This window comes from Thamnophis sirtalis, unplaced genomic scaffold (assembly GCF_051295495.1).
Source record: "Thamnophis sirtalis isolate CommonGarterSnake01/CBP01778 unplaced genomic scaffold, rThaSir2_p1.2 scaffold_15, whole genome shotgun sequence".
Classification (NCBI taxonomy): Eukaryota; Metazoa; Chordata; class Lepidosauria; order Squamata; family Natricidae; genus Thamnophis; species Thamnophis sirtalis.
Genome location: NW_028261395.1, coordinates 20,978,138 through 20,990,806, shown reverse-complemented (window position 1 = coordinate 20,990,806; position 12,669 = coordinate 20,978,138).

Below are 12,669 nucleotides of genomic sequence, written 5' to 3'. Positions count from 1 at the left end.
CTTCTCTGCTACCTTCTATTCTTTGTTTTACCATGCTGATGCTATTTTGGATAGGCTAAAGCAATGCAAATAAAACTATCCATTTCATATCTCTGGTTTCTAAGCCTATCCATTAGAGTTGGCACTAGCTTAGCATAAACCCCAGTTCCAAACTCACCATTCTAGATGTCATCCAGATGGAGCCATAATTCCTTAATTTGATCGTTCAGTAGGCAGTCCCAAACCAAAATTTACATTAAAAAAACCCACCTCCAAAATCTTATAAATGGTTGTTTTGTGCATCAGGCTGTTTTAAAGATGTTTCATTTAATTAGAAACATCATTGTTTATCTAGCAATGGGGAGGGAGGTTGCAGTATAAAATAAAATTAGGATTGTATACAATCCAGGGAGTATATAATTCCTCAAATTTGTTGACAAAAAATAAGTCTCAAACCACTCTCTGCTTTCTTCTTAGTAAGCTGCAAGAAAACTCATCTTTTCTGTCGATTTATCTCTTCCTGTGTGAGATAAGTAACTCAGGTCCAGAGCAATGAGCAAGTGATAATATAGGTACAGTCACCTTCATGATTAAGTCTTCCTTTATTGCAGGCGCCAAGAGACTGTTCAGACAGAAAATTGTCTATCAAACTCAGGGGATTTCTGACTGTAGGAAGATGAGACCATGGAAATCCACCTGTTATGACCCATTTGATCAAGGCAAGGCAGGCCTCTAGAGCAGGGATGTCAAACTCAATTTCATTGAGGGCCATATCAGGGTTGTGTTTGACTTCGTGTGTGTGTGGGGGGGGCATGGCCAGCTCAATGTCACTCGTGTTGGAGGTATCTATGGTGGCCTACAGTGCTTCTGCCAGCAAAAACAAGTTCCTGAGCTCTGTTTTTGGCTGCGACAGCTTCCTGAAATCCCTCTGCCACAAGTGGTCCTCCTGAGCTCCATTTTTGCTGGCAGAAGCATCATGGGCTGGTCCTTTGCTGTTTCCAGGTTGGCCCTGTGGAACAGATCTAAGCACCTCGCAGGCTGGATCCGGTTCCTGGGTTTGACATCCCTGCTCTAGAGAGTTCTTTATTTCTCTTAACAAATGTTCCAACCAACAGCCCTCCAATGACTCCACTCCCACACTACCCTCAAGGCAGCCACCCTCAATTTTCCAAACAACAGCCCCTATTGTACCAAAAAAAAGCCAATAGTAAAAGCATGTTAACAGGGCAAGGTCCAGGGTCCCAAGTCCCATCCACCAGGCAGAATCCAGGCACAAGACAAGGGGAGACCTCAGGACAAGAAATGGGCCCCAGGCAAGAAGCAGTTCCACAGGCACAGTGAAGCAAAGGCAAAATGCAGACCACAAGAGAAGGGCCAGGTCTAAGACAAAAGCTGAAGAGTGATCTTCCAAGAAAGGCAAGGCAAATAGCAACAGGCACGAGTTAAAGTCAGGGGAATGTAATCCAAAGTAAACAATTGTTCCTGGGAAAGACTAATTCCCCATGACTTCTCCTTAAGTTACTCCCCTCCAGGTGTTCCTTGTGAGGAAGGGTGGGATGACCTCTCGCATAGCCTTGTAGCCCTTCTCTGGGCTTACCTACGCTCCACTCTTCTTGCCCTTGAATAGAGTGGAGTAGATAGCTGTTCCTCATCAGAGGAGATCAGTTGCTATCAGCCCCATTGCTGGTCAGCAGCCAATCCTCCCCTGTCTCTGTGCAGGCAGGCAGCTCTCCATCCAATCGACCACCTCCCCTAATGCCTGAGGGATCTGTCATACAGTCCCAGTTCCAACTCCTCCTCCTCCTCCTGCTCCTCCTCCTCCTCTGAACCGGGCTCTGATGGGACCATGACACTACCCAAGAGAGGATGATCCTATCAAAGTGTCATGGAGAAAAGGTAGATGAAAAAATATGCATAGCACAATTGTGCTAAAGTTCCACACCAAGAGGTTGATGTAAATCACTCTTTGTTGTGAGAAAGAATCTCAACACTGGAACAAGTCTGGCTGCTGGAATCTCTGGATCTGTTATCACGTTTGATATTTGAGCAGACACTCTTTGGACAGTTGGAGGTCTTGTCCAAGAGCATCATTGTCTCTCAATAAGGCATAAAGTCATGGTGACAACCAAGATATCTTGAAAGTTAGAGCTTCTCAAGGCAGGGATATTTTGGGGGAGATATCTTGTGTTATGTCACACTACCAGCAGTTACCTGATTGACTAAGGTTGAGAGGCATAAGGCTAAATCTCCATTCAATCATGGGAAGGCCAGGAAAAAGAGACTGTCATAATTAAACCATGGTCTTCTGACAGAAAGTCTCCACATTGACAGTGACTTATCAACTACTGATAAGCTTCTTCATCCCACTAGGTGCTCCACAAAGCGACAGCATGTCAGTTGGCTGAAGAGCTTCTGCCAAGAGCTTAGAGAAGGTGAGGAAATTCTGCATTGGGAAAATGAGAAAGAATGATCGAAACAATTAGGATACACCCAAAAATTTATGTAGGAAATTATGGTGCAGTCATATAAAGAAAGCAGCTAGGGATTTTGCAGATCTTTGGAAAAATACACAAACAAGAGGAAGATATTCAGGGTCATATCCAGAAATAGTATTCAGCTGGTTCAGGCCAGGTTGCTTGAACCAATAGTGAAAATAGCGGGTAGGCCCGCCTATTCACTCGGCCTCTATGCCATCCTATTTAGGCATATTTTCAAGCCACACACACCCATGCAAGCCACGTGCACAATCAAAATGCATGAATAAAATGCCGAGTACATGCGTGGATGGGGCACATGTGAGTAAAGCGAGCTTGCATGGCATGTACACACGCTCACATTTGCGAACCAGTAGGGAAAGTAAGTGAATACCACCACTGGTCATATCCCCCATTCAGTTCCTTGGATATCTCCCTTTGGGCAGTATGGGAAAACTGGTTTCATGTGGGGGAAGTTGTTTTTAAGGAGATAAATACACTTTGAACTTCTGCTGCCAGGTCTTCCCTCTCCCCCAAATAATAAGCTTTGATTTATTCTGTCTTCTCTGTCCTCTCGGGGGGATTCTGTACGATTCTCTGGGGAAATCCTGGCAGGAGAGATATTTCTGTTTTTCTCCCTTGCACTGAGAAACAAAAGATGGAGTCTAGTGACATCTGCTGCCTCCTTCCCAGGGCTTATTTTTGTCTGGCTAGGCAGGCAGGAGGGAGAATCTTGCAATCTGAAATCTAAGCAGGTGGTCCCATTGCTATTCAGAGGACTGTCTTCTGTTTCTTCTCCAGAAGCAAAATTTGGGAGAAAGGTTTGGTTGAGTCTTTATGATTGGGACAAATGAAGGGGTTGCTTAAGGATTTCTCCACTAGGTAGAACTAGATGAGGTACCACATCTCTTTTCCTCGAAAGGGATGGACACTGCCTAAATCAGATGGATGGATGGGTGACAAGGAAAAACAGATAAAGCTTTTCCTTCCCTTCTGTTAGATGAAGCATCCAGAGTCTGTATCATCTGTTGTTTTTACCCTGTTTCCTCAAAAATAAGAGCTCCCCGGATAATAAGCCCAATTGGGCTTTTGAGCGTATATGCTAAAATAAGCCCTCCCCCAAAATAAGCCTCCCTGAAAATATTGCAACACAGCAGCAGCCATGAGGTGACCATGCTCGCCGCCTCCTGTATCTCAAAAATAATAAGAATTCCCTGAAAATAAGGCCAAGCGCTTATTTGGGGGTTAAAAAAAGACCCTGTCTTACTTTCAGGAAAACTTGGTATCTGCCTCCTGCAAAGCAAGAAAAAAATGTTACATGAAAAATAATCTATAATATATTTGATTATTTGATTAAATGGGCTGTATTTTCTTAAAAATGAATCGTAATTAACCAGGGGTATCATTTTAATGTTTTTAAAACGAATGTATTTCTTCTTAAGGGAAGGAAAATGTGCATTTCTGCCAAGAATGGGAAATTCAATTGAACATAATTTAAGCAATTTCTAATTTTTGCAAGTCCATTCTATCTCATTGTCAATTCAGTGGATGGTATATTTTTAGTCCACACGAACATCTGTAGCAATTTCAGGTGGTTTTCTTCCTTTAGAAAACTTTGTTTCCTTTGCATTGATATCTCTGTATTTGTAAGCATCTAATCATCCTGTGGAAAAATGTACATATGGATGTTGAAAGAAATGTCCCATAAACTATTTTCTAAATTGCCAATAGGCAAGACAAGAAACAATTGTTGGAGATTAACCAAGAGAGAAGCGAATTAAGGAGAAAATTTCTAACAGTGAAAGCAATTAACCAATGGAATAACCTACTTTCAAAAACTGTGAGTGTGCCATCGGGCACACAAGATTGGACAGCCATCTGTCTGAAATGGTATAGGGGCCCCTGCTTGAGCAGGGGTTGGACTAGAAGTCCTCTGAGGCCCCTTCCAACTCTATTATTCTATTTTCTATGTTCTAATATACTTCATGAACAAAATAGCCAAACTTAAAAAAAAAAAAACTTCAGCAAGAGGGAAATTATAGAAGTGTGCTCAATGTGCTTTAAGTAATTCTGGATTAAATATTATCTTTTTCTCTAAGAATTTTGCTTCCCTGGCCCAAAGAGGTTGAAATCCTACTATATGAGGAAAGAATCAATTATTTCATGACCTCTTCTTTGAAATAAGGGGAACAGGATCTGTCCTTCTTGACATCATCGTTCCTATCACCCATCTCTTCCCACTTATGACAGCATGACTGTAACTTTGTTGCTTGTACCCTTACAATTTATATTGATACTGATTGTTTCCTGATCGCTTATTTGTACCTGATGACTATCATTAAGTGTTGTACCTTAGGATTCTTGATGAATTTATCTTTTCTTTTTATGTACACTGAGAGCATAAGCACCAAAGACAAACGCCTTGTGTGTCCAATCACACTTGGCCAATAAAGAATTCTATTCTATTCTATTCTATTCTATTCTATTCTATTCTATTCTATTCTATTCCATTCCATTCCATTCCATTCCATTCTATTATCACCAGGAAATTTCCACCCCAGCTGATTTTGCAGATACAACTCAAGGACATGAAGGACATCTTCTCTCTTGAACTGGTGAGTCATGCAGAAGCCTTTATATGAACAAGTGTAGGGACAAATATCACAGATATTTGGGTGAGGGATCATTCAACCTAAGCAGGGGTCATAATGTACATGAAGCACACAATATCATCAGAGCTAAGAATGCAAACAAATATACTGTAGGTAGGATTCATGCTGAATAGATTCTCAGTCTGCTGATATTCCAGGCTTTTTATTCTCACTTTGGTTTTGTTTAATCTGGAATTCAGATTAAAGTTCAGGGTAGAACATGAGTTGGTTTTTTAAAAAAATCTTCCTTCAAACCATTAGACTACGGACTGCTCAAACGGGAAGAAATATGAAAGGAAGGAGAAGGGGGAGAAAGACTTCAAACTGTAAGGCCAACTGGAAATGTGTTCAAAAACACCTGTTTCTGTTTCCACAGCCCTTTGATCACGCTTGTCAGCCAAATTTCCCCCAGGCCTTTTGATATTTTGCTCACAACTGAAGTGCCTTGCAAGGAAGAGTGTGTGTGTGTGTGTGTGTGTGTGTGTGTGTGTGTGTGTGTGTGTGTGTGTGTGTGTTGGTGGGTTGGGAAGACATTTGTAAAGATAGTTTGTGCTACTTTTCTTTTCACATGATCAGATTGCTAGCGTAATGGTGAGAAAGATGATCCCTGGAGAGCTTGTATGAACATTCCAGATGAACTCTGTATCAGATTTGGCTGTGAGGGCTGAAATGTAAACTTTGGAGAAAATAAAAGGGATGCTGTAGAACAGGGGTGTCAAACTGGATTTCTTCGAGGACCGGATCAGCATGGTGGTTTTCCTATGCAGGCCAGCAGGGGGAGCGGGGAGCGGGAGGGCGGGGGGAGATGGGATGGACACCTCCTGTAGCACCCTGTCAGCCAAAATGGAGCAAGGCCCTGTTTTCAGTCTAAACAGCCTCCTACAGCACTGTACTGGCCAAAATGGGGCCTGGGGGGACCATGCAATCCCCCCCCGTGCCTAATCTCACTCTCTATGGCCTCCAGCAACACTCTGCTGGGCAAAAATGGGCCACAGGGGGATCAGAGGTGGGTTCCTACAGGTTCGCACCTATTCAGTAGAACCGGTTCGTCAAATCTACCGAACCGTTTAGAAGAGGTTCCACCAGTGGACCTGGAAAGCAGGCCACACCTACAGAAGAGGTTCCAAACATTTTTGAAACCCACCACTGGGGGGGATGCATGTGGGCCATTTTGGCTGACAGGGGCAACACAGGCCGCTCCTTTGATATTTCCAGGCTGGCCCTGAGGGCTGGATTTAAGCCTTGAGCTTTGAGTTTGACATCCCTGCTGTAGAGAATTATTCAAAAATATACTGCTAGGTTGTACAAAGATGTTAGCTTCCCTCTTTTCTGTAGGGTAGAAAAGCAAAAAGTTAAAATACTATCAAGTACCCTCAACAGTCCATGAGCCAAAACTAGATGAGCATAAAACATGTTGCATCCTCTGATGAATTTTATCCTGACACCAATGATAAAGGGGTCTGAAAGAATTCCAGAAGTTTTGTTCTCTGGGCTGTTTGTTGTTTTCCTTCCTTCCTTCCTTCTCCATTGTTGAGGAACCGGATGAGCAAATATACTGAATAAAAGAAGAGAAAGAAGATAACAGAATATCAGAGTTTAAAGGGGCCTTAGAGGTCATCTAATCCAACCCTTTGCTCAGGCAGGAAATCCAATATCCGTTTCAGACAACACTGATGGAACTGATTTGGAAGTATCAAAAGAGCTCCGGGGTGTGGGGGTGGGATCATTTCAAGAGGGTGGGTTAGAGAAGAGAAAAATACATTTTATTTATTTATTTTATTTATTTTTTAGTTTGTCACTCATGGACAAGATAACAGGAATAAGAATAAACATGAATAAGAACACAGGAAATGGGTACAAATAAATAGGGAGAATAGGACAGGGATGTTAGGCTCTTATGCACATCCCTACTGACCTCTTAGGAATGGGGTGAGGAAAACAGTAGACCAGTGTTTCTCAACCTTGGCAACTTGAAGATGTCCGGACTTCAACTCCCAGAATTCCCCAACCAGAGAATGCTGGCTGGGGAATTCTGGGAGTTGAAGTCCAGACATCTTCAAGTTGCCAAGGTTGAGAAACACTGCAGTAGACAATCCTAAGGTTAAAGTTTTGGGTGTTTGAGGATGTAACAACAGAGTCAGGTAGAGCATTCCAGGCATTGACCACTCTGTTAATGAAGTCATATTTTCTGCAATCAAGTTTGGTGTGCTTTACCTTGAGTTTGTATCTATTGTTTGCTCGTATATTATTGCAGTTGAAGCTGAAGTAGTCATTGACAGGTAGGACGTTGTAGCAGATAATTTTGTGTACTACGCTTAGGTCAGACCATAGGCGACGTAGTTCTAGGTTGTCCAAGCCCAAATATTTCGAGTCTGGTGGCATAAGGGATTCTGTTGCAAGTAGAGGAGTCGGGTACTCTTCTCGTGAAATACCTATGGACTCATTCAATTGTGTTAATATCGATATACAGTGTGGATTCCAGACAGACGAGCTGTATTCGAGAATTGGTCTAGCAAAGGTTTTGTATGCCCTATTTTTTTGCCCTAAATTTGCCCGTAGGTTGTTTCACTGGGTGCAGAAGCAGAAGTGGATGGGGGCCCAGATCTGCCTCTCGTCCTAGAATGAATGGCATGAATGGCCTGCTGAGAAGAATGGGGGCTGTGGGAGGTGAGGAGGAGTCTACGGGGATGGGGGCGGACCGGAGCATCTCGGTTATGACCGGGAGGGGTAGGTATGACGGGAGCTACAGGGCTAGCCATTACCGGGAAAGGAGGGTTCACTACATCACAGCGATCCCTTGTTCTGGCCCTGCAAGCTCAACTCAAGGACCTGGTGACAAGAGAAGTCAGGGCCCTGGTCTCAGGTTGCTGCTGCTAAATGCCAGGTCTGTGATTCATAAAGCTCCCCTCGTCTGGGACTTAATATTAGACGAGGGGGCAGACCTGGCATGTATTACTGAAACCTGGCTGGGCCATGAGGGAGGAGTCCCCCTCTCAGAAATGTGCCCAGAAGGGTTTCAGGTGCTCCACCAACCACGACACCAGAAAAAGGGGTGGGGGAGTGGCAGCTATTATCCGAGGGTCATTAGTTCCTCGCAGGATCCCTGCTCCAGAGACTGTCGGTTGTGAATCTCTTCTCTTGAAGTTGGACCTAGGGGTTCAAGTGGGCTTGTTTTTGACATACCTACTTCCCAGCTGCGTCACAACAGCCCTGCCTGCGCTCCTAGAGTCAGTAGCCGGATTGGCGGTTGAGTTCCCCAGACAGATAGTACTGGGGGACTTCAACCTGCCATCTCTAGGTGAACACTCTGATGGGGCTCAGGAGTTCATGGCTTCCATGACAACCATGGACTTGACCCAGGTAATTCAGGGTCTGACTCATAGAGCGGGACACACGCTCGACCTCGTATTTCTCTCAGGGCAGTGGAGACGTGATCTTGAATTAAGGGGAATAGAGATCTCGCCCTTGTCATGGTCAGATCACTCCCTGATGAGGCTTGACTTTCGGAAGCTACCCCCCCCCCCACTGCAGGGAGATGGAACCGATTAAATGGTTCTGCCCCAGGCGCCTGATGGACCTGCTGGGATTTCAGAAGGAGCTTGGAGAGATACCTGACTCCCTTGCCCACAATCCGACAGAGTCCTTGGTCGCCGCCTGGAATACAGTGGCGACTGAGGCACTGGATCAGATTGCATCTTTGCGGCCTCTCCACGGCAGTGGATCCAGGAGGGCACCTTGGTTTACCGAGGAACTCCGGGAGATGAAGCGCCAAAAGAGATGCCTAGAGCGACGTTGGAGATCTAGCAACTCCGAATCCGACCGAACACTATTAAGAGCCTATATTAGGACTTATTTAGTGGCAATACGGGCAGCAAAATGTGCACATTTTTCCGCTCTTATTGCGTCCGCAGAATCCTGCCCAGCCACCCTGTTTAGGATAACCCGCTCCCTTCTGAAGGGGGAGGACACGGGGGAACCCTTACAGGGAAGGGCTGAGGAATTTGCTCAGTTTCTGACGGACAAAATCACTCAGATTTGGACAGACCTTGACTCCACTTGGACAGTACCAGCGGAGATGCCGAGGGAGGGTCTTGCTCAGATTTCCTGGAATGAGTTCCAGCTTGTCACCACTGAGGAAGTGGACAAGGCCATGGGAGTGATGAGTGCCTCCACCTATTTACTAGACCCGTGTCCCTCCTGGTTGGTCTCGACCAGGAGGGAGGTAACACGAGGCTGGCTCCAGATGATCACGAACGCCTCTTTGCAGGAGGGTTCTTTCCCACAACCTCTGAAGGAAGCGGTGGAAAGATCCCTCCTCAAGAAGCCTTCTCTGGACCCAGCTATTCTTAAAAACTACAGTCCGGTCTCCAACCTCCCTTTTGGGGGGAAGGTTGTTGAGAAGGTGGTGGCCCTTCAACTCCGACGGACCTTGGATGAAGCAGATTATCTAGACTCCTTTCAGTCTGGTTTCAGGCCTTGATACTGCACCGAAACTGCCTTGGTCGCGCTGACCGATGATCTCTGGCGGGCCAGGAGTAGAGGACATTCCTCTATCCTGGTGCTCCTTGACCTCTCAGCGGCCTTTGATATCATCGACCATGGTATCCTTCTGCGACGGCTGGAAAGGTGGGAGTGGGAGGCACTGTTTTATGGTGGTTCTCCTCTTACCTCTCCAGCAGGTTGCAGTCAGTGTTGGTTGGAGGGCAAAGGTTGACCCCTAGGCCCCTTAAATATGGGGTGCCGCAGGGGTCGGACTTGTCCCCCCTCCTATTTAATATCTACATGAAGCCACTGGGTGAGATCATTCGTCGGCACGGGATTAAATACCATCAATACGCGGATGATACACAGCTGTATCTCTCTGCCCCATGCCAGCTCAGCGTAGCGGTGGAAGTGATGTGCCAGTGCCTGGAAGCTGTCAGGGTCTGGATGGGAGTGAACAAACTTGCACTCAATCCTGACAAGACCGAGTGGCTGTGGATGTTGCCCGCCAAGGACAGCCCAGATAGTCCATCCCTAAGCCTGGGGGTGAAAATTTACACCTCTCAGAGAGGGTCCGCAACTTGGGGGTCCTCCTGGATCCTCATCTGACATTAGAACATTACTTGTCGGCTGTGACCAGGGGGGCGTTTGCCCAGATTCGCCTGGTGCACCAGTTGTGGCCCTATTTGGATCGGGAGGCACTTCAAACGGTCACTCACGCCCTCGTCACCTCAAGACTTGACTACTGTAACACGCTCTACATGGGGCTGCCCCTGAAAAGTGTTCAGAGACTACAACTGGTCCAGAATGCAGCCGCGCAAGCGATACTGGGTATACCAAGATACACCCATGTAACACCTATCCTCCGCGAGCTGCACTGGCTTCCTATCGGTCTCCGAACGTGATTCAAGGTGCTGGTTATTACCTTTAAAGCCCTACATGGCCTAGGACCCGGAGACCGCCTTCTGCCGCATACCTCCCAATGGCCGATAAGATCGCACAGGGTGGGCCTTCTCCAGGTGCCGTCAGCCAGACAATGTCAGCTGGCGGCTCCCTGGGAGAGGGCCTTCTCTGTAGCTGCTCCAACCCTATGGAATGAACTACCCCCAGAGATCCGGACCCTGCCAACTCTCATGGCCTTCCGAAAGGCTATCAAAACCTGGCTATTCCGGCAGGCCTGGGGCTGTTGACCTCATGACTGTGGTCCAGCCCTGACCAGACTGAGTGCATGATGTGGTTTTAATCTGTTTTTCTCTGCTTTTAATTTTTTAATTCTTTTTAAAATGTATTTTCTGTAAGCCGCCCGGAGTCCTTCGGGATTGGGTGGCCTATAAATTTATTAAATACTTAAATACTTAAATACTCTCCTCTCCATGTTTAAAGAAACAGGTATAATAGTAAACTGACTGTGGAAGCTGAACTATTGTAAGATAACAAAGGAGTCTCTGAATGATTAAGTAAAGCAACTTAGGTGTTACGTTACTTAGTACTCCTTTAAGGCTATCAATCGGAACAGAATTCTAAACAATTTCTGTAAGATTTCTTTAGGATATTATTAGAAAACACACTTGTGCCTGAGCAGAATAAAATGAAAGCACTTTATTTTGAAGAAACAGGCAGAAATTATTCACTCTATTATTCATGGTAACAATAAAAGTCACTTTAGCTGATGAAGCCTTGCTGTGTTGCCTGATTCCCTTAGCATCCATTTCCACCCTCTGAATTGGGCCCTGAAGCTGCAGGGAGAGAATAAAGATGCTGTTTTCCTTCTGCTTAGTTGGGCAATGCAACTAAGAGTTGGGCTCTTTTGACTGATCCAGGTCTTCAAGGCAGGGAATGCAGAGGGAGGGTCTGCCTTGAAAAATTAGAAAAACCATTATGAATTACCAGTATTACCGTGTTTTGAAGCTGCTTCTCAGTGCAGCTCCTTGATGAGCTGTCCCCTTGCTCTGTCTTGTATTTTATTGGTTGTTCTTTTATAAATCAGAGTTCTGGATTAAAAAAAAAGACTAATACTTATTTAACATATAGTGAAAAGTCACCTTCCTTAAAACCAAAGACATTAGGAAAACAATGTATCTCTAATTATTTATTGTATAGTCTTCCCAGATATTAACTGGCATTGTAAAAAGTTTAAATGTCAGACTTCTTACTGTTATGAACTTACTTTTAACCTGGCCCTCGGTTATTTAAAATAAAGAGAATGTAAAGCTTTACAGAATGGCAATATAATTATATATTTCATAGCTTAATGTATAAACATGTGTGCAGCAATAAAGAGTCTATTTCATTTTTTTAAAAAGTAGAAAAACCAGAAGGACTCAGTAGGAGTAGAAAAATGCCAAATCCAGTCTGAACATCTGGTTGACTGTGTGATGAACTGTAATAATATACAAATGCACAAATAGGCACTCAAATAACTGAAGCACCACTTGAACAGCAAAAACATTGACAGAAGCATCAACGGTCAATTGCAAAAGGCAATTTTACTTGCAAGAGCTTACATCCTAAAACATTTGCCTATCCCAGGACCCTGGGAATGACTCGATGGGTGTATTAAAACCCCAAATCTAACCTAAACATCTGGCTGACTATGCAAAGAACCATAATACAAATAATTTGTCCATGTAATCATCAGGAACTGAACGTGACTAGACAATGCTTATTTAGAATGGAATCGAATGGAATATAATGGAATGGAACAGAATAGAGCTGGAAGGGACTTTGGAGATCTTCTAGTCCAGGCCCCTGCTCAAGCAGGAGATCCCATACCATTTCAGACAAATGATTGCCCAGTCCTGTCTTAAAAACCTCCATTGATGAAGCTCCCACAATGTCTGAAGGCAAGGTCTTCCATTGGTTAATTGTCCTCACTGTTAGGAAGTTTCTACTTAATTCCAGGTTGCTTCTCTCTTTGATTAGTTTCCAACCATCATTTCTTGTCCTGAAAACTATTTATATATAGAAACCTGTTCCATTCATATTGGGTTTCTGTCTGGATGGTCTCTTGTGACGAGCCGAAGGACAGAGAATGGAAGTAATCTTCCTCCCATATTTGGGCATACCGGGGGTTGTAATACCTT